General features: G+C 38.7%; 1 protein-coding gene across 2 annotated transcripts in view; it reads right to left on the bottom strand.

Moving 5' to 3' along the window:
• Positions 1-19,691, bottom strand: part of LOC115221801 (piezo-type mechanosensitive ion channel component 1) — a 273,364-nt gene that overhangs the window by 216,512 nt on the left and 37,161 nt on the right. The window lies entirely within an intron of this gene.

The raw sequence follows: 19,691 nt of genomic DNA, 5'->3' as shown, positions 1-19,691 counted from the left end.
AACATATACACATCAGTTGATAAATGAGGCGCAGGTGGTGGACAAACAAACACAAATATATACATACACACACATATATATATATATATATATACCCATGACAGGCTTCTTTTCAGTTTCCATCTACCAAATCCACTCACATGGCTTTGGTCAACGAGGCTACAGTAGAAGAAACTTGCCCAAGGTGCCACGCAGTGGGACTGAACCAGGAACCATGTGGCTGGAAAGCAAGCTTCTTACCACACAGCCACTCCTATGTATACATTTATCTGCATAATTGCGTTTAATAAAATGTGTGTGTGTATGTGTGTGCATATGTACATATGTATGTTTAGGCAAATCAAAATTAAAAACAGGAAACTACAACAAAAGTCAATTCCATGAACACAGCAAATATATCAGATTGACACTCAATGAAAGTTTTAAAGAGGAAAAATAGGAGTGGAAATAGTGTTTCAAGTATGGCTCTTCATCGGAAATAGGAAAACGTCTAGAGAGGAGGAAAAGCATGTGAGTTGTTACATGGCCTATATATATATATATATATATATATATATATATTATATATATTTTTTTTTTTTTCTCCTTCTTTCTGTGTTTCTTCTCTGTGTATCTTCTGTTGAAGAGCGTAGGCTCGAAACGTTAAAGACTTTTTTTATCTATATTTCCTGAGCGCCATACTAATACAATTGTTTGGTTGTATTCCACCTGCCTTCATCTTTTGTTATTTCCGTAAACCTGCTTCGTCTTTTGTCTATTTTCATAAAGCTTCCCGTTATATATATATATATATATATATATTATATATATATATATATATATATATACATAGATAGATAGATAGACAGACAGATAGATAGATAGATACTCTTTACTTGTTTCAGTCATTTCGCTGTGGCCATGCTGGAGCACCGCCTTTAGTTGAGCAAATCGACCCCAGGACTTATTCTTTGTAAGCCCAGTACTTATTCTATCGGTCTCTTTTGCCGAACTGCTAAGTTATTGGGATGTAAACACACCAGCATCGGTTGTCAAGCGATGTTGGGGCGACAAACACACACACACACACATATATATACAACAGGTTTCTTTCAGTTTCCGTCTACCAAATCCACTCACAAGGCTTTGGTCGGCCCGAGGCAATAGTAGAAGACACTTGCCCAAAGTGCCACGCAGTGGGACTGAACCCGGAACCATGTGGTCGGTAAGCAAGCTACTTACCACACAGCCACTCCTACACCTGTTACTAAATTTTATTTTAATTATGGTAACAAAATATGTTTTGGAAAAATTTATATTAACGTATAGGCAGAACTATAGAATAACTTATAGAATAAGTACTGGGCTTACAAAAGAATAAGTCCCGGGGTCGAGTTGCTCGATTAAAGGCGGTGCTCCAGCATGGCCGCAGTCAAATGACCGAAACAAGTAAAAGAATAAAAGAGTAAAGAGTACTGGATAAAGAGTACCACTGAAGAGTGTGGTGGCAATGGTAGCTGCAGCAGCAGTAGTTGCGATAGTGGTGGTGCTGGTGGCAGGGTGGGTAGCAGCAGCAGCACCAGCAGCAGCAGCAGTACCAGTATCACCATCCTTATTTCCCCCAACTAACCACGACCTTCCCTGGTGAATAATTACTGACTTAACCAATGCCTTCAGCATTAACCACTTGAACACATTAACATATAATTTAGCTGTCAAGTAATTGCTATTTACATTACTTCCGACCATATCAAGCGCTGTTTTATACCTTCTCTTGCCACAGTATATTTATTTAGCTTAACACCCATCATTAAGTTCCTAGCGCACACAGGACATACATCAAGCTCCATTTAACACACAACAGTTGTTAGAGCCAGAGAGCAAATGCAATCATATTTTATCATTGTTCTTGCCACTTGTAGGGTCCGCAAACAGACAAGGTGTTTTACAACAGTTGCTATCAAATCCCATTAGTGTAATTCTAACTTTAATCCCTCCAAGTGCAGTAAATATAAAAATTGCTATTATTAACGGATCTTTTCGGTTTGAACGGTAGTTTTTTTTCTAGCGGTGTCATATGAAATTGTCACCCATAATTATGACCCTAGTATCGATCTATTGCATTTCAATCTGTTTTAGGGTTAGGGTCAGAGTTAGGGTTGGTTAGGGTTAGGGGTGGGGTAAGGGTATCTTTTTTTCTTCACAAATGTAAATAAACCCAATCTGTTTCTTAAACGAGGGACATAATCATACGGCACAGAATGTTTTTTTTTACCTCAATAGACGTCATTGATTGGTTGAAATTGCAGAAATCGAAGAAAAATAACAACAAATATCTTACAAACTATAGAATTTTCTCAATAAAGCGAAGAGAAAATGATGTTTTATAAACACATTCTACCAGTATACGAAGTTTAAAAGTGTTTAGATACGGGGAAATAATTTTTAAAAACTGCCGTTCAAACCGAAAAGATCCCACTTATATTTTATCACTGTTCTTGCCATTTATAGGGTCCGCAAACAGACAAGGTGTTTTACAACAGTTGCTATCAAATCCCATTAGTGTAATTCTAACTTTAATCCCTCCAAGTGCAGTAAATATAAAAATTGCTATTATTAACGGACCTTTTCGGTTTGAACGGTAGTTTTTTTCTAGCGGTGTCATACGAAATTGTCACCCATAATTATGACCCTAGTATCAATCTATTGCATTTCAATCTGTTTTAGGGTTAGGGTTAGAGTTAGGGTTGGTTAGAGTTAGGGCTGGGGGGAAGGATATCTTTTTTTCTTCAGAAATGTAAATAAACCCAATCTGTTTCTTAAATGAGGGACATATTCATATAGCACAGAATGTTTTCACCTCAATAGACGTCATTGATTGGTTGAAATTGCAGAAATTGAAGAAGAAAAAACAACATATATCTTACAAACTATAGAATTTTCTCAATAAAGCCAAGAGAAAAAGATGTTTTATAAACACATTCTACCAGTATACGAAGTTTAAAAGTGTTTAGATATGTGGAAATTATTTTAAAAAACTGCCGTTCAAACCGAAAAGATCCCAATTATATTTTATTGTTGTTCTTGCCATTTACAGGGTCCGCAAACAGACAAGGTGTTTTACAACCGTTACTATCAAATCCCATTAGTGTAATTCTAACTTTAATCTCTCCAAGTGCAGTAAATATAAAAATTGCTATTATTAACATATAAATCCATTGAATTAATCTCTATGGAATAAACCCAAGTTACATAAATATGCCACTCAGGTCAACTTGTTGAATGTCAGTGATTTTGGTAGTTTTGAATGAGTCTAGACTGACAAGTTTCCATCGGTTGCTGTTTTGGATGTACCCCTATACATGTAAAACTGGGTGGGAAGGTGCCCAATACTTTTGTTTAAAAGAAAAGGGTTAACTTTATATCCCAAAAGTTTGTCATTTGACAGTGGCCATGCTGGAGCACCACCTTTAGCCGAGCAAATCGACCCCAGGACTTATTCTTTGTAAGCCTAGTACTTATTCTGTCAGTCTCTTTTGCCGAACCGCTAAGTTACGGGATGTAAACACATCAGCATCGATTGTCAAGTAATGTTGTGAGGACAAACACAGACACACAAACATATACACACACATACATATTCACATATATATACATATATACGACAGGCTTCTTTCAGTTTCCGTCTACCAAATCCACTCGCAAGGCTTTGGTCGGCCCGAGGCTGTAGTGGAAGACACTTGCCCAAGGTGCCACGCAGTGGGACTGAACCCAGAACTATGTGGTTCATAAGCAAGCTACTTACCACACAGCCACTCCTGCACCTATTATTAAGTTTTATTTTAATTATGGTAAGGAAATATGTTTTGGAAAATTTATATCAACGTATAGGCAGAAGTATGGCTGAGTGGTTAAGAAGCCTACTTTGCAACCATGTGGTTTTAAGTTCAGTCCCCTCACCAGGCGGTACCTTGGGCAAGTGTCTTCTACTATAGTTCTAAACGGGCCATGGTTTTGCAAGTGGATTTAGTAGGTGGAAACTTACTCTGTGTGTGTGTGTGTGTGTGAGAGAGAGAGAGAGGGAGAGGGAGAGAGAGAAAGAGAGAGATAAAGACAAAAAGAGAGAGAGACAATTGTTCCCCAACTACATGGTAATCTGTATTTGTTTTGCTTACAACCCCGTAAGCTAGCAGTTTAGCAAAAGAGACTGATAGAATAAGTATCAAACTTCAAATATAAGTACTGGGGTGAATTTGTGAGACTAAACTCTTCAGGGTGAAACCCCAGCATGGCAGCAGTCCACTGACCAGAACAAGTAAAAGATAAAAGATAGGAATCATGCAAGATTTCAGTAGGATTAAATTTAAGCCAGATGAACACAAGTGTAACAAACACTGAATGCATTTTCTTTTTTTATGCCCTACATTTGCAAATAACAATAGCCTTATTGGTCACACGTCTCGAACAAACAAGTTATTGTATTTCCAATAGTGAAAGTGAAAGTAACAAGAGATGTTTGTTCACTCAAGCTTTGGAAATCTGTGTCATTTGACCTAAAATGGCTTGTGACAGTTTTTTGAGTTTCGTGCCAAATTATGTAGTCAAATACAGGAAACTGTTGCCAAGAGTGTGTGCCTTGGCATCAGTTATTGAGAAACTGTGCAAACATAAATCTACTGGGTCTAGTAAGATGGTGTCTTTTAAACTGTGGTAACAGAATTCCTCTGAGACCTGAAAAGGAGTGACTTCCATATATTTCTGGGTAGCCAGGAGGCTGCACCAGGCTCCAGTCTGATCTAGCAGTGTCCCTCCAGCTGGGTGCCCTTCCTAAACCCAAGTATTGCTGGAAGATCGTTAATTTTCATTAGTTTTAACCAATCTAAAATCTGTAACTTAACATTAAATGTACAGAAGTAATCATCATCATCATCATTATCATCGTTTAACATCCGCTTTCCATGCTAGCATGGGCTGGACGATTTTGACTGAGGGCTGGCGAGCCAGATGGCTGCACCAGGCTCCAATCTTGATCTGGCAGAGTTTCTACAGCTGGATGCCCTTCCTAATGCCAACCACTCCGAGAGTGTAGTGGGTGCTTTTTACGTGCCACCTGCACAGGTGCCAGAAAAGCAAACCAACCTGGAAATCAAATAGTAGGCCATACAACTATACTAACAGGAAGAAAAATGAGCTTCAACATAATTATCAGTATTCTCTTTTTACAAAGGAATGTTTACTTTTGTTTTTGCACTTTTATCTTCTCTTTCTCTTTCTCTTTCTCTTTCTCTTTCTCACACACACATACACACACACATTTTAACAAACGTATTGCTAAAGAGAAACATCATGCCAAATTTCCTTATCGCAACCTATAAACCACAAACCAGCCACACATGCAACCACCAATCAAACTAGATTTGTACAAGTACTTATTTTCTACCTATTTATCCAGCAAGTGGAAAGATTATAAAAAGGTTAACAAGACTTATCTGGTGATATAATTTCATAATTACACAGACTGTGTAAATATTTCATGACCAATTTATCATACAACTGATTAAATAACTATCTTAAAATTAAGAGTTCTGCCCCAAAACATACAGCAACTACTAAAGATATGAACTCCTGACCTTGGAGTTATTAATATAACATTTTGATCATTTAGTATTGCTTCTGCTAAGATGTCTCGTTCTGAAAACTTGGGCAAGTAAATTTAGCATCCAGATTACTCTGTCAGATGTAATATTTATTTATTCACACAGCTTTGGATTAATCATGCATTATCTTACAGCTTGGAGGGTTTCTCTGATGCACTTGTCTATTTTTAGAACGACATTGTAGGGTAGGTGTGAGAGGTTGGTTCTGATCAACATGAGCATAAAACAGATAAGATATCTGGGCTACATATGGGTGGTTTAAATGCTAAAGGGTTAAGTGATATTCACCTTTCATTGAAGTGTGTGTGTGTGTGTGTGTGTGTGTGTGTGTGTGTGTGTGTGTGTGCGTGTGTGTGTGTGTGTGTGTTAGTGAGTGGGTGACAGACAGACAGACAGACAGAAGATAAGCCAATGCTAAAACAAACGTATCTCATTGTGATAAATGTTTATAACTTTCTCAGAAACTATTTCCGTCTTCCATTTCTTTCTGCACACTCATATGGGCAAACTATTTGTTTCCCAGGTTGATTTTCTTTCACAGTCTGTTTTAAATTACATTATAATTCCAGTTCTTTATCAGGCGATCGCCCATTGTACAACATGCTTCAGGGATCAAAATATATCACTGACTAAAACTTATTTCTACAATATTCCATGCAAAATATCATGAGGAATACCACAAACAAGATTATGACTTTTTTTGCACTAAATTAAAATTTTTAATTATAACTTGAGTACATCATCATCATCATCATCATTTAGCGTCCGCTTAACCATGCTAGCATGGGTTGGATGGTTCAACTGGGGTCTGGGAAGCCAGAAGGCTGCACCAGGCCCAGTCTGATCTGGCAATGTTTCTACGGCTGGATGCCCTTCCTAACACCAACCACTCCGTGAGTGTAGTGGGTGCTTTTTACGTGCCACCGGCACAGGTGCCTGACGAGGCTGGCATACAGGCAACGATCGGATGGTGCTTTTTACGTGCCACCGGCACAGGGGCCAGGCGAGAAATTTGGTACGGGGTAAAAGAACTTATGTAGATTGTTTTACGTTGTCTAGTTTGGTACTACACCTTTCTAAGTTTTGAAATCCTGCTAGACTTGTCCATTTGCTGAAACTGGACAATAATAATTAAATGTCATCTACTCATGCTTTAGATGAGGATTTGTATCATCTCTAGTCAAAATATGATGATGGTGTAATAAGGTAGGAATACACTACATACAGTCTGGTGATAAACTCACTCTGATTTCATTGTATGAGTAATATCATCATCCTCATCATCATCATCGTTTAACGTCTGCTTTACATGCTAGCATGGGTTGGTCGATTTGACTGAGGGCTGGCGAACCAGATGGCTGCACCAAGCTCCAATCTGATCTGGCAGAATTTCTACAGTTGGATGCCCTTGCTAACACCAACCACTCCGAGAGTGTAGTGGGTGCTTTTACATGCCACTGGCACGGGGGCCAGTCAGGCAGTACTGGCAATGGCCACTCTCAAAATATTGCGCTGGTGGCACATAAAAAACACCCTTTGAACATTGGATCTAATAGAGGCACAGACAAGTGACCAAGACCTTTGGCAATATACTGTACCTGAAAAGACCGGTCAAGCCAAGTGAGATTGTAGTTGTGGCCAATGCCAATTTTATGTAACTGGCACCTAAAAAGCACCCACAACACACTTTGAGTGGTTGGCATTATGAAGGGCATCCAGCCAGAGAAACCATGCCAAATCAGACTGGAGCCTAGTGCTAGGCTCTACAGCTGGATGCCCTTCCTAATGCCAACCACTTTACAGATTATACTGAATGCTTTTTTTTCTTCCATGTCACAGGCACTTGTGAAGTTGCCAAGTAACCTGCAAGACAGAAAAAAATCAGAGAGAGGAAAAAGGAAAATGGAAAAAAGCTCCCACTACTAAACGGGGAGTATTTGAGAGGGGACGGTGGATCTATGCTGGCTGTTGAAACACTATAGTAAGAGAGAGAGAGAGAGAGAGAGAGAGAGCATGAACAGGTGTCTTGTTATAGAGGAGCTACATGGCTATTCCCTATTATATATAGAAGTGGGTGGCAGTAATTGAGAAAGAGGTAAAGGGAGAGGTAGTGAGGGAGTGCCAGAGCAACTCTCATTGTGTATATATATATATATATATATATATATATATATATATATATATATACACATATATATAAATATATATACACATATATATAAATATATATACACATACATATAAATATATATACACATACATATAAATATATATACACATACATATAAATATATATACACATACATATAAATATATATACACATACATATAAATATATATACACATACATATAAATATATATACACATACATATAAATATATATACAATACATATAAATATATATATACATACATATACATATATATATACATACATATACATATATATATACATACATATACATATATACATACATATAAATATATATATACATAATATACATATATATATACATATATATAAATATATATATACATACAATAAATATATATACATACATATAAATATATATATAATACATATAAATAAATATATATATAATACATACATATAAATAAATATATATATATACATACATATAATAATACATACATATAAATATATATACATACATAAATATATATATATACATACATATAAATTATATATACATACATATAAATATATATATACATACATATAAATAAATATATATATACATACATATAAATATATATACATATATATAAATATATATATACATATATATAAATATATATATACATATATATATAATATATACTATACATATATATATAAATATATACATATATATATGTACATGTATGTATGTATATGTATGTATGTATGTATGTATGTATACACACACGCATACATGCACCCACCCACACAGAGTCATAATCAATATGCATATTAAGTATTCTGTGTGAGTTGCATACAGACATTTACACCAGAGACAAGTAAGAAGGTAACAGGCTGTGTAAATAGTATGAACTTTCAACTGGTTTGTATTAGTAATCAATAGCGCTTAGGATTAAATGACTAACAACCGCCACATTTCTGTTCATTCGGTCTTTTACTTGCCAGCGAACATTTCACGAGAAAAACCGTATACTTAAGGATGTGGAGGTGCAATGGCCCAGCGGTCAGGGCAGCGGACTCGCGGTCATAAGATCGCGGTTTCGATTCCCAGACCAGGCGTCGTGAGTGTTTATTGAGCGAAAACACCTAAAAAGCTCCACGAGGCTTTGGCAGGGGATGGTGGTGATCCCTGCTGTACTCTAGTGGAGGCGCAATGGCCCAGTGGTTAGGGCAGCGGACTCGCGGTCATAAGATCGCGGTTTCGATTCCCAGACCAGGCGTCGTGAGTGTTTATTGAGCGAAAACACCTAAAAAGCTCCACGAGGCTCCGGCAGGGGATGGTGGTGATCCCTGCTGTACTCTTTCACCACAACTTTCTCTCACTCTTACTTCCTGTTTCTGTTGTACCTGTATTTCAAAGGGCCGGCCTTGTCACTCTCTGTGTCACGCTGAATATCCCCGAGAACTACGTTAAGGGTACACGTGTCTGTGGAGTGCTCAGCCACTTACACGTTAATTTCACGAGCAGGCTGTTCCGTTGATTCGGATCAACCGGAACCCTCGTCGTCGTAACCGACGGAGTGCTTCCATCCATACCTAAGGATGCATCTGTTCGACCTTTAGTGATTGGATTCACTTCAACATTCAAGTTTAATTTGTCAAAATATTTTCGTCGCTAAAATCCGCGACCTGTTCACTGACAAAATGCAGCATGGATTTTTGTCAGTGAACAGGTCGCGGTCTCAAAGCGACGAAAATATTTTGACAAATTAAACTTGAATGTTGAAGTGAATCGAATGGCTTTTGTGTGTTTCTTAAATGGCTTACAAACACCTTCCACGCTGCAATTGTTATTTATATATATATATATATATATATATATATACAACGGGCTTCTTTTAGTTTTCGTCTACCAAATCCACTCACAAGGCTTTGGTCGGCCCGAGGCTATGGTAGAAGACACTTGCCCAAGATGCCACGCAGTGGGACTTGAACCCAGAACCATGTGGTTGGTAAACAAGCTACTTGCCACACAGCCACTCCTATTTTATTTACAGGTTAATAATGCACCATCGGAAGAGTTGTGCATGAGGACATCTGGTACAAGTCATACGTGATGCAGAGGGGTCAGTTTATGTCAATCTTTGCAAAGTGCTTGCTAAACAAGTTAGAACACCATGAGGCCAGAATGCTTTGGTTTTTCTAAAATGAGAAAAACTTTGATGTGGACCAAAAGATAAACGAGAGGAATGGTTATGTGGAGATCTGAACAAGGTTCCAACTGTTATGCATCCTATGCTCTCAGCAACTGTAATGGTCCTGGGAGTCGTCAGCAATGAGGGAGATGCCATGCTTCCTCACTATTTTTCACAGGGCTTAAGAGTCAATGCCACTGACCACACAAAAGTATTGGAGAAAGTTGTGAGGTGCAGGAGTGGCTGTGTGGTAAGTAGCTTGCTAACCAACCACATGGTTCCGGGTTCAGTCCCACTGTGTGGCACCTTGGGCAAGTGTCTTCTGCTATAGCCCCGGATCGACCAATGCCTTGTGAGTGGATTTGGTAGACGGAAACTGAAAGAAGCCTGTCGTATGTGTATATATATATATATATATATGCATGTGTGTGTGTTTGTGTGTCTCTGTGTTTGTCCCCCTAGCATTGCTTGACAACCGATGCTGGTGTGTTTATGTGCCCGTTACTTAGTGGTTCGGCAAAAGAGACAGATAGAATAAGTACTGGGCTTACAAAGAATAAGTCCCGGGGTCGATTGCTCGACTAAAGGCGGTGCTCCAGCATGGCCGCAGTCAAATGACTGAAACAAGTAAAAAAAGAAAGAAGAAAAAAAGAAAAAGAGGCCCTGGGCAGACAGAGTATGCAACAGAAGACAATATATCTTCAAACAAGACTCCACATGGTCTTTCTTATAAGGCTAGAACCAACCCAAGTGTGGATACATGTCAATCTCCATAATCATGTTCTCTCAGACACATGGCTTCTTTATTTCATTTAATTTGCCACAAGGGCAGCACACGGATAGAAGCTTGTGGGCTGGACATGGACAAGATAAGATGAAATGGAACGAAATAATGCGGATGGGAGGGATGTCGGTGCCCACCAACCGACAAATCCTCGAAAGACACATGGCTTCTTAGCTCACCAGACCTCAATCCACTGGACCATTACATGTGTGGCGTAGTCAAGAGGGAGTCAATCAACACCCCATGACACCATAACAACCTCACAAGTCTGCCATAACCAACACTATATCCAAAATTAATAAAGACCATTGGGTTCAGGCACATCAACTCTTCCAAACCCTGCATTGAAGTAGCCATTAATATGAATAGTGGATTCATTGAATAGGTGTGATAAAAGGTTTCTCAAAATTACTGGTACCAATTTGTTTTCCTTTACACCTTTTCTTTGATGAGTTATGCATCATTTCCTAAATTCATAGTAGTTGTGATACCTGTGCCGGTGGCACATAAAAAGCACCATCCAAACGTGGCCGATGCCAGCCCCACCTCGATTGGCTTCTGTGCTGGTGGCACATAAAAAGCACCATCCGAACGTGGCCGATGCCAGACCGCTCTGGCACCTGTGCAGGTGGCACGTAAAAAGCACCCACTACACTCAGGGAGTGGTTGGCGTTAGGAAGGGCATCCAGCTGTAGAAACACTGCCAGATCAGACTGGAGCCTGGTGCAGCCCCTGGCTTCCCAGACCCCAGTTGAACCATCCAACCCATGGAAAGCGGACGCTAAATGATGATGATGATACACCTTTTCTTTGATGAGTTATGCATCTTTTCCTAAATTCATACAAATGACCTCAAAAAACGGACACACCCTACATACATAGATAAATATATTCTGCTTCTCAGTTGCTATCTGATTACTAAAGTTTGTTTTGCCATCCTCGACTGGGCCCCTCTCTAGTACTGTGAGTCACCAATCATCACCACTTCTCTGAGATGCAGCATCTCAAGATAAGTTTTCAGTACTTTATCCCAAGTCTTCTTTGATTTCTCTCTCTCTTTATCTCGTTTCCAAGGATCCATTCATTTTGACTGCATGGTATTCCTTTATAAAGAGCTCATCTTCCATACACATCCTGTACCAGGATGTTGTTTTGTTTGTTCCTTCTCGAACCATGCCTGGCTCATAACAGCCAGTTTCCCGGTTTCTTGGCGTATAGGTTCCCCACCTGGACGGGACGCCGGTCCATCACAGGTGAGCTTCAAGATGCAGGAGGAAAGAGTGAGAGAAAGTTGTGGCGAAAGAGTCAGCAGAAGTTCACCATTACCTTCTGCCGGAGCCGCGTGGAGCTTAGGTGTTTTCGCTCATAAACACACACATCACCCGGTCTGTGCATCCACCCTCTACCGGTATATCTTCTCTCTTCCTTACTACATCATATGTCTCTCACTTCCATTTTTTTCTCTCAGTTCATTCGTACTCTATTGTTCGTGTCCTCTAAACAGACACACCCAATGCAGCGTGCTTTGTTTCTTTCTGGTCTTCGCAAATTCTCTACTTAACCACTTGCAATGGCAAGACTGAACCAAAAAATATAACTTCCTAGACACCAAACACCATAAGACAGAAAAGAAAATTTCAACACAAAAAGATAATAAAAAAGAAAAATCAACCAAATATTCTGTGTGCCATCCACCAAACTAGGAACTCTAACAACAATAGCAGCAAGTGCCGGGAGAAAATATTTTGCATAGTAAGTTCTCCCACTCTACGGTAATATATATAAAAATGGTACAGCATCAGTAAGCATCACAGAATTCACCGAATGCGGAAGGCTGCTTCCAGCGACATGTCAATTAGGCAGCTCACTTTAACAGTCACAACTATAACTATCATCGCTTATAATACAGATTGCATTTTCTGTAATTTGTTAGGTCTTTTCTTTCTTTCTTTTTTTTTTTTTTTTTTTTTTGCTATATCTAAAAAAAAGACTAGCAGAATACCATGGCTGACATCCTGTGTAATTGGTAATAACTTGATATATAAATGTGGAGGAAACCTCTAGCAAATTTTTTATTTCAATTCAAGAGGCTACTGTTTCCTGTTAAGCTTTTATTTGTCCTTGTTTATTATCAAAAATATCAAGGCCAGCTTCTTCCTCATGCTCAGCTGTATGTGAACTGTGCACCAATAAGCAACAGGAATGGCCACTAACATATATAGTGAAAGCAAAATATATTTTTTTTCTAAAGAATAACTATAAACAAAGCTGTAGAATCTTGCTTTGTTTGAAAGCCATTATTACAAATTTCAGAGATGTATTTGTCTGGAAAGTGATCTGATCTGAGAGTGTGTGCTGAAACTAGTAGAATTACAGTTTCGAAGATACATATTAAAAAACAGACAAAGACGGTTAACTTTACTTAACCCTTTAGCGTTCACATTATTCTACCAAAATTAATGCTTCTTTATCCGCTTTGTTTTGAACTAATCATGCATTATCTTGTAGCTGTGAGATTTTGATGAGGTAGCTGTTAATTTCTAGAACGATATTGTAGGGTTGGTGTGAGAGACCAGATCTGGCCAGTTTGAACATAAAACAGGCAGAATACTTTTGGCCGGGTATGGCCAGTTTAAATGCTAGAGGGTTAAACATTCGATTTTTATTTTGAGTCAAGTACATCAACATCAAAATAAATATCAAATGGAAATTGTAGTTGTGATACCTGTGCCGGTGGCACGTAAAAATCACCATCCAAACGTGGTCAATGCCAGTGCCACCTTGACTGGCTTCTGTGCCAATGGCACATAAAAAGCACCAACAGATCGTGGCCGCTGCCAGCCTCCCCTGGCATGTAAAAAGCACCCACTACACTCACGGAGTGGTTGGTGTTAGGAAGGGCATCCAGCTGTAGAAACACTGCCAGATCAGACTGGAGCCGGGTGCAGCCTCCTGGCTTCCCAGACCCCAGTTGAACTGTCCAACCCATGCTAGCATGGAAAGCGGACGCTAAACGATGATGATGATGATATTATTATTTGCTGTCAAAATTTTCAACATAGCAATTGCAACTTGGTAATTGATACAATTGCACTGTATCTCTGATGAGACGAATATTTTGACATCAAATAATAAATGTTTAAGTAAAGTTAACCGTCTTTGTTTTTTAATAGTTAATATGTCTTCCACACTAACCATTTACCATCATGAAGATATGCTGTTGTTGTTTATTCCTTCCCGAGCCATGCCTGGCTCATAAGGGCCGGCTTCCCGGTTTCCTTGGCGTATAGGTTCCCCACCTGGACGGGACGCCGGTCCATCGCAGGTGAGCTGCAAGATGCAGGAGGAAAGAGTGAGAGAAAGTTGTGGCGAAAGAGTCAGCAGAAGTTTCGCCATTACCTTCTGCCGGAGCCACGTGGAACTTAAGGTGTTTTCACTCATAAACACACACATCACCCGGTCTGAGATTCGAACCCACGACCCCTCGACCGCGAGTCCGCTGCTCTAACCACTAGGCCATATGCCTCCACATGAAGATATGTGGTAAAAGAGAAATACAGATTTGAAAATATGTAAACTTCTTGAAATGGAAAAGTACTAAAGTATTATATAATCAAAATTTTTGATTTGTTTCACTTTATTTAATGTCATCATCATCATCGTTTAACATCCGCTTTCCATGCTAGCATGGGTTGGACGATTTGACTGAGGACTGGCGAACCAGATGGCTGCACCAGGCTCCAATCTTGATCTGGCAGACTTTCTACAGCTGGATGCCCTTGTCTATATGTATGTGGGGACAGCCATAATGGAGTAGTTAAAAATTCTGGTCACCACAACCGTCTTAGCCCACTGAGCCACTGTGGTCAAGCCCTCAATTATAAAGTGCAGGACTGCATAGGATTGATACTCACTTTAAAACTACTGAGCACAGGCAGGAAGAGAAATGCAACATCACCAAGGATCAGTTTACACAACCACTCGAGGGCATGCTACTCTTCCTCATGGGCCTTCTGATACAAAGAAACTGCCATCATCATGTAACCACACTACTCAGTGAAAAATATTGATTCAGTCATGATGTTTGGAAACATCTTCAATTCAAAGTGTTATTTTATATATTTAACCAATGATAAAGTTCTCATTTTCGCATGATTTAAACTGATATTATAAAGCTATCAAATCCAACAACATGCTACAGTGGCAATGCTATAAATACAATATGTGGGTATCTTAATACCATTTCTCTCCATTCTAAATGACTTCAGTGATAACAGCACAATAGACAATAGAAAACAACAGGCTATCCACTCGATAAAGAGAACAAGAAATTGTTGTCTCTCTCCAAAAATTTCATTATGACAGCAAATAATTGAGTAAAGGATATTGATTCTCTATAGCAACAGTTAAAACAAGTTACCAGCTGGCTAGTCAGTGACTGGCTAAAATACAAGAATGGCAAGACACACAGAGTCATACTAATTTATTACTATAATATACGCCACTTAGATTCCGGATAAAAATAGAGCTTCTAATACGACAAGGATGAGCATTTGTGTGCTTAGAGAGCGAAAGCATAAATAATCTTGGCTTTGATTAATATTCACAATCATCATCAGTAGTAGTATTTTACATTCAGATTTTGCCTCCGTCTCTAAGAATTGACTTTCTAGAATGATATACAGCTCAAAGGTGGTGTGATGGCATAATTGTTGGGAGCGGCTGCGTGGTAAGAAGTGGCTGCATGGTAAGAAGCTTGCTTCCCAACCACAGGGTTCCGGGTTCAATCCCACTGCGTGACACCTTGGGCAAGTGTCTTCTACTATAGCTCGGGCCGACCGAAGCCTTGTGAGTGGATTTGATAGACGGAAACTGTATATATGTATATATATCTTCTAACATCTATTTTCTATGCTGGCATGGGTTGGATGGTTCAACAATTGGTGCTAAGCCACAGGACTGCATAAAACCCTTATGTCTGCTTTGGAATGGTTTCGACATCTGGATGCCCCTTCCTAATACTAACCACTTTACAGAGTTTTCAGGGTACTTTTTTTTTTCTTTACAGGGCACTGGAACTTGTGAGGTCATCAAGTACCTTACAAGACAAGAACGCCTCAAGTGAGGTGGCGGGGGTGGGGGAAGGAGTTTTGAGGGAAGTGCAATCGTCCTCATCTTGAATATTCTCAATCTTCTAAACCTGAAGCTTGAAACTTCAATCTTCTCCCACACACCCCGTACCTCCACCACCAACACCGGTACTACCTCTCCTTCCACTTTCCCCCTTGAATCATCATGCTTGAGAGGGTAAGGGAATCCACTCTAGCAACCACTACTCACCCCACCCCTGATTCCTCAGCCACCCCGCTCTCAAGTCCTGTTACTTTGAGGATACATTCTGGCTCATCCTCCTCATCGTCATCATCATCTTATCTCTCCTCTACACACCTGGCTATCTACCTATATATATATCACAGGGTAGCACTGCCTCTCCCTCCTACACAACCCTCTCCCCTTTAAATAATCCCCTCACACTATTTCTCCCTTTCCTTCCTGTTACCCCTTTCTCTAACAAAGCCTCTGTTAGTCCCTTCCTTATCACCACCCGTTAACAATAATCCTGTGTAATTCCATTAACAACTACCATCCAACCCACACAGGAATGTCAAGCAGACCAACCACCCAAATACTATTTTCTCTCCCCCACCCCACATCCCGGCTCCTTCGCATTAATTCCTGACATTACTCTTCACCCTTCTCCTGATCTCTTCTTTTATTTCCACCCCCACACTGTTCTCTCCTATATTTTCTTCACTACCATCCTTTCACAAAAAAATCTGTTCCTTCTATCATAAAGGCTCTCTTTCACATCGTGAGCCACAATGCAGTTTCACCAGCGCTGATGCCACAAAATGCACCAAGTATGCTCTTAAAGCAACTGGCAATTAATTCAAAGAGCAACAATGCTGAGCTTGTGAACACTCTTTAGTCTAGGCATTTCATCCAGCACTCTTAACCTTTTTGATGCCAACCAGACTGGAACCACCTCTGGCTCTGTAGTACAAATATCTTGTTTTCAAAAATTCTGAATTAAAATCTTCCACCAAACCTCAGTTACAATTCATGTTCCTAACACTAGCTTAGTGATAACTAAGTTATTTCATTAAATTCTTTGTTATATTTGAAATTAATTGAAAGAAATACAGAGTACCTCAACAGAAATATGGTAACGAGAGGGTTAAAATATATAACAGAGACACAATTCCTAACCCTTTTGTAACCAACCTGGCTGAAACTGCCTCTGGCTCTGTAGTACAAATATCTTGTTTTCAAAAATTCTGAATTAAAATCTTCCACCAAACCTTAAGTCACAATTCATGTTCTTAACACTAGCTTAATGATAACTAAGTTATTTCATTAAATTCTTTATTATATTTGAAATTAATTGAAAGAAATACAGAGTACCTCAACAGAAATATGGTAATGAGAGGGTTAAAATATACAACAGAGACACAATTCCTAACCCTTTTGTAACCAACCTGGTTGAAACCACCTCTGGCTCTGTAGTACAAATGTCTTGTTTTCATAAGTTTTGAACTAAAATCTTCCACCAAACCTTAAGTCACAATTTATGTTCCTAACACTAGCTAAATTATGACTAAGTTATTTTACTAAATTCTTTGTTATATCTAAAATTAATCGAAAGAAACACAGAGCATCTCAAAATAAATACGGTAACGAAAGGGTGAATATAATACATAAGGTTTGTAAAATTATATTCTTTTACTCTTTATTTACTCTTTTTACTTGTTTCAGTCATTTGATTGTGGCCATGCTGGAGCACCACCTTTAGTCGAGCAAATCGACCCCAAGACTTATTCTTTGTAAGCCTAGTACCTAGTACTTATTCTATCGGTCTCTTTTGCCGAACCGCTAAGTTACGGGGACGTAAACACACCAGCATCGGTTGTCAAGCGATGTTGGGGGGACAAACACAGACACAAACACATACATATATATACATATATACGACGGGCTTCTTTCAGTTTCCATCTACCAAATCCACTCACAAGGCTTTGGTCGGCCCGAGGCTATAGTAGAAGACACTTGCCCAAGGTGCCACGCAGTGGGACTGAATCCGGAACCATGTGGTATGTAAGCAAGCTATTTACCACACAGCCACCCCTACGCCTTTATATTGATTTTGTTTACATTTTTCTCTGTATTAGTGGAGGGGTCGGTGTGTATTAAATTTGCTTTTATTCATTGGCTGGTTTTGTTGCCATGACAATGACATTGTGACCAGCTTCGATTGTAGCCTGATAAACACCAGACTCACAAGAAAGCATCCCACTCTCATTTTCTCTGTGCTCTTTTTTTTTGTACTCTCTCGCTCTTGTTTAGCTTCGTTGAATATTAAAATATTAACATACACTGGCTCAATGCCAACAATTATTTTTTTTTTTTGGCTGGAGAAAATTATAATTTCATACATTTGAAAAAAAAATATATATATTCAAAATATCCAATACTTCTATTTGGAGTGTCATCAGATAAAAACAACAGCATACAAGCAAAGCTGCTGCAGAATAGTGAAAGAAATATCTCACAAACAAGCACCTATGATGAGAGCAGGGGATAAAAAACAAGAAATTTTAGCAAAAGGAACTCTTTGGGGTTTGGATGATTCACCTTTGGAAACATTGGTGTTTTGTTCATCATCCTCATACAACCCTTATTCAGGGACCTTTTGAGTGGGATGGGCTACTCGACAAGAAGAAAATTCTAACTGGGACCCACCTGCAAGGTCATGCGTTGTTTATCTTGATATGAGACCACCATGTCGTGCACATATAGTTGTGATGCATGTGCCTAGTGTACCCTTATAATATATATAATGGTTTTAAGTTTTGGTACAAGGCTAGTAAATTTGGGGTAGGAGCTAAGTCAACTGGCACTTATTTTATCAACCCCAAAAGGATGCAAAGCAAAGTCTACCTTGGCAGAATTTGAACTCATAAAGTAAAGGCAGATGAAGTTCTGCTAAGCATTTTGCCCAGCATCCTAACAATTCTGCCAGCTCACTATCAATAATTAATGATGATGATAATTAATTTTTAATGGTTTATCTTGAAATAGAAAATGTCATAAATAATAGTATGTAAGTATTGGATTGGAAAATAGTCTGGATAGAAAAATTCAATGGCTGCCTGTGAGACATGAACCCACACTTTCTACGATAATAATAATAATTTTATTGTATCTGGGAAGAGTCATTCCCTTTTTGTGCCTTATTTAACACACTCACTGGTTTGATTTCCACTCATTTACTTATTTATTTTTTCTAGAAAAAATAGATATATAAATAAGTAAATGAGTGTGTTAAATAATAAGGCAGTAAAAGAGAATGGCTCTTCCCAGACACAATAAAATATGCTTCAACACACAAATTCACATAAAGAATCTTGCAAACCAAATACAAAAACAAAATAATAATAACAGGAGCACTCAGAGAGCGCAAACCTCAGCTAAGGGAACACCAACGTCCTCTCAACAATTAGCCACAGATGATTTTTAAAATGAGAATATCTTAAATAAACTCAACTGCTCTCACAAACGAAAATACTAAAAATGAACCAGACTAATAATAATAATAATAATAATAATAATAATAATAATGATTTCAAATCTTGCTCGAAGGGAAACAATTTTGGGGGAGGGATGAGTCGATTACATCGACCTCAGTGTACAACTGGTACTTAAATTATCAACCCCAAAAGGGTGAAAGGCAAAGTCAATCTTAGCGGAATTTGAACTCAGAACATAGCGATGTGTGAATTACCGCTAAGCATTTTGTCCAGCGTGCTAATGTTTCTGCCAACTCACTGCCTAATAATAACAATAACAACAATAATAATAATAATAATAATAAT

The sequence above is a fragment of the Octopus sinensis genome, linkage group LG18 (assembly GCF_006345805.1).
Source record: "Octopus sinensis linkage group LG18, ASM634580v1, whole genome shotgun sequence".
NCBI classification, from domain to species: Eukaryota; Metazoa; Mollusca; class Cephalopoda; order Octopoda; family Octopodidae; genus Octopus; species Octopus sinensis.
The sequence above is the reverse complement of the archived record's forward strand: the minus strand, read 5'-3'. Positions and strand labels throughout refer to the sequence as shown.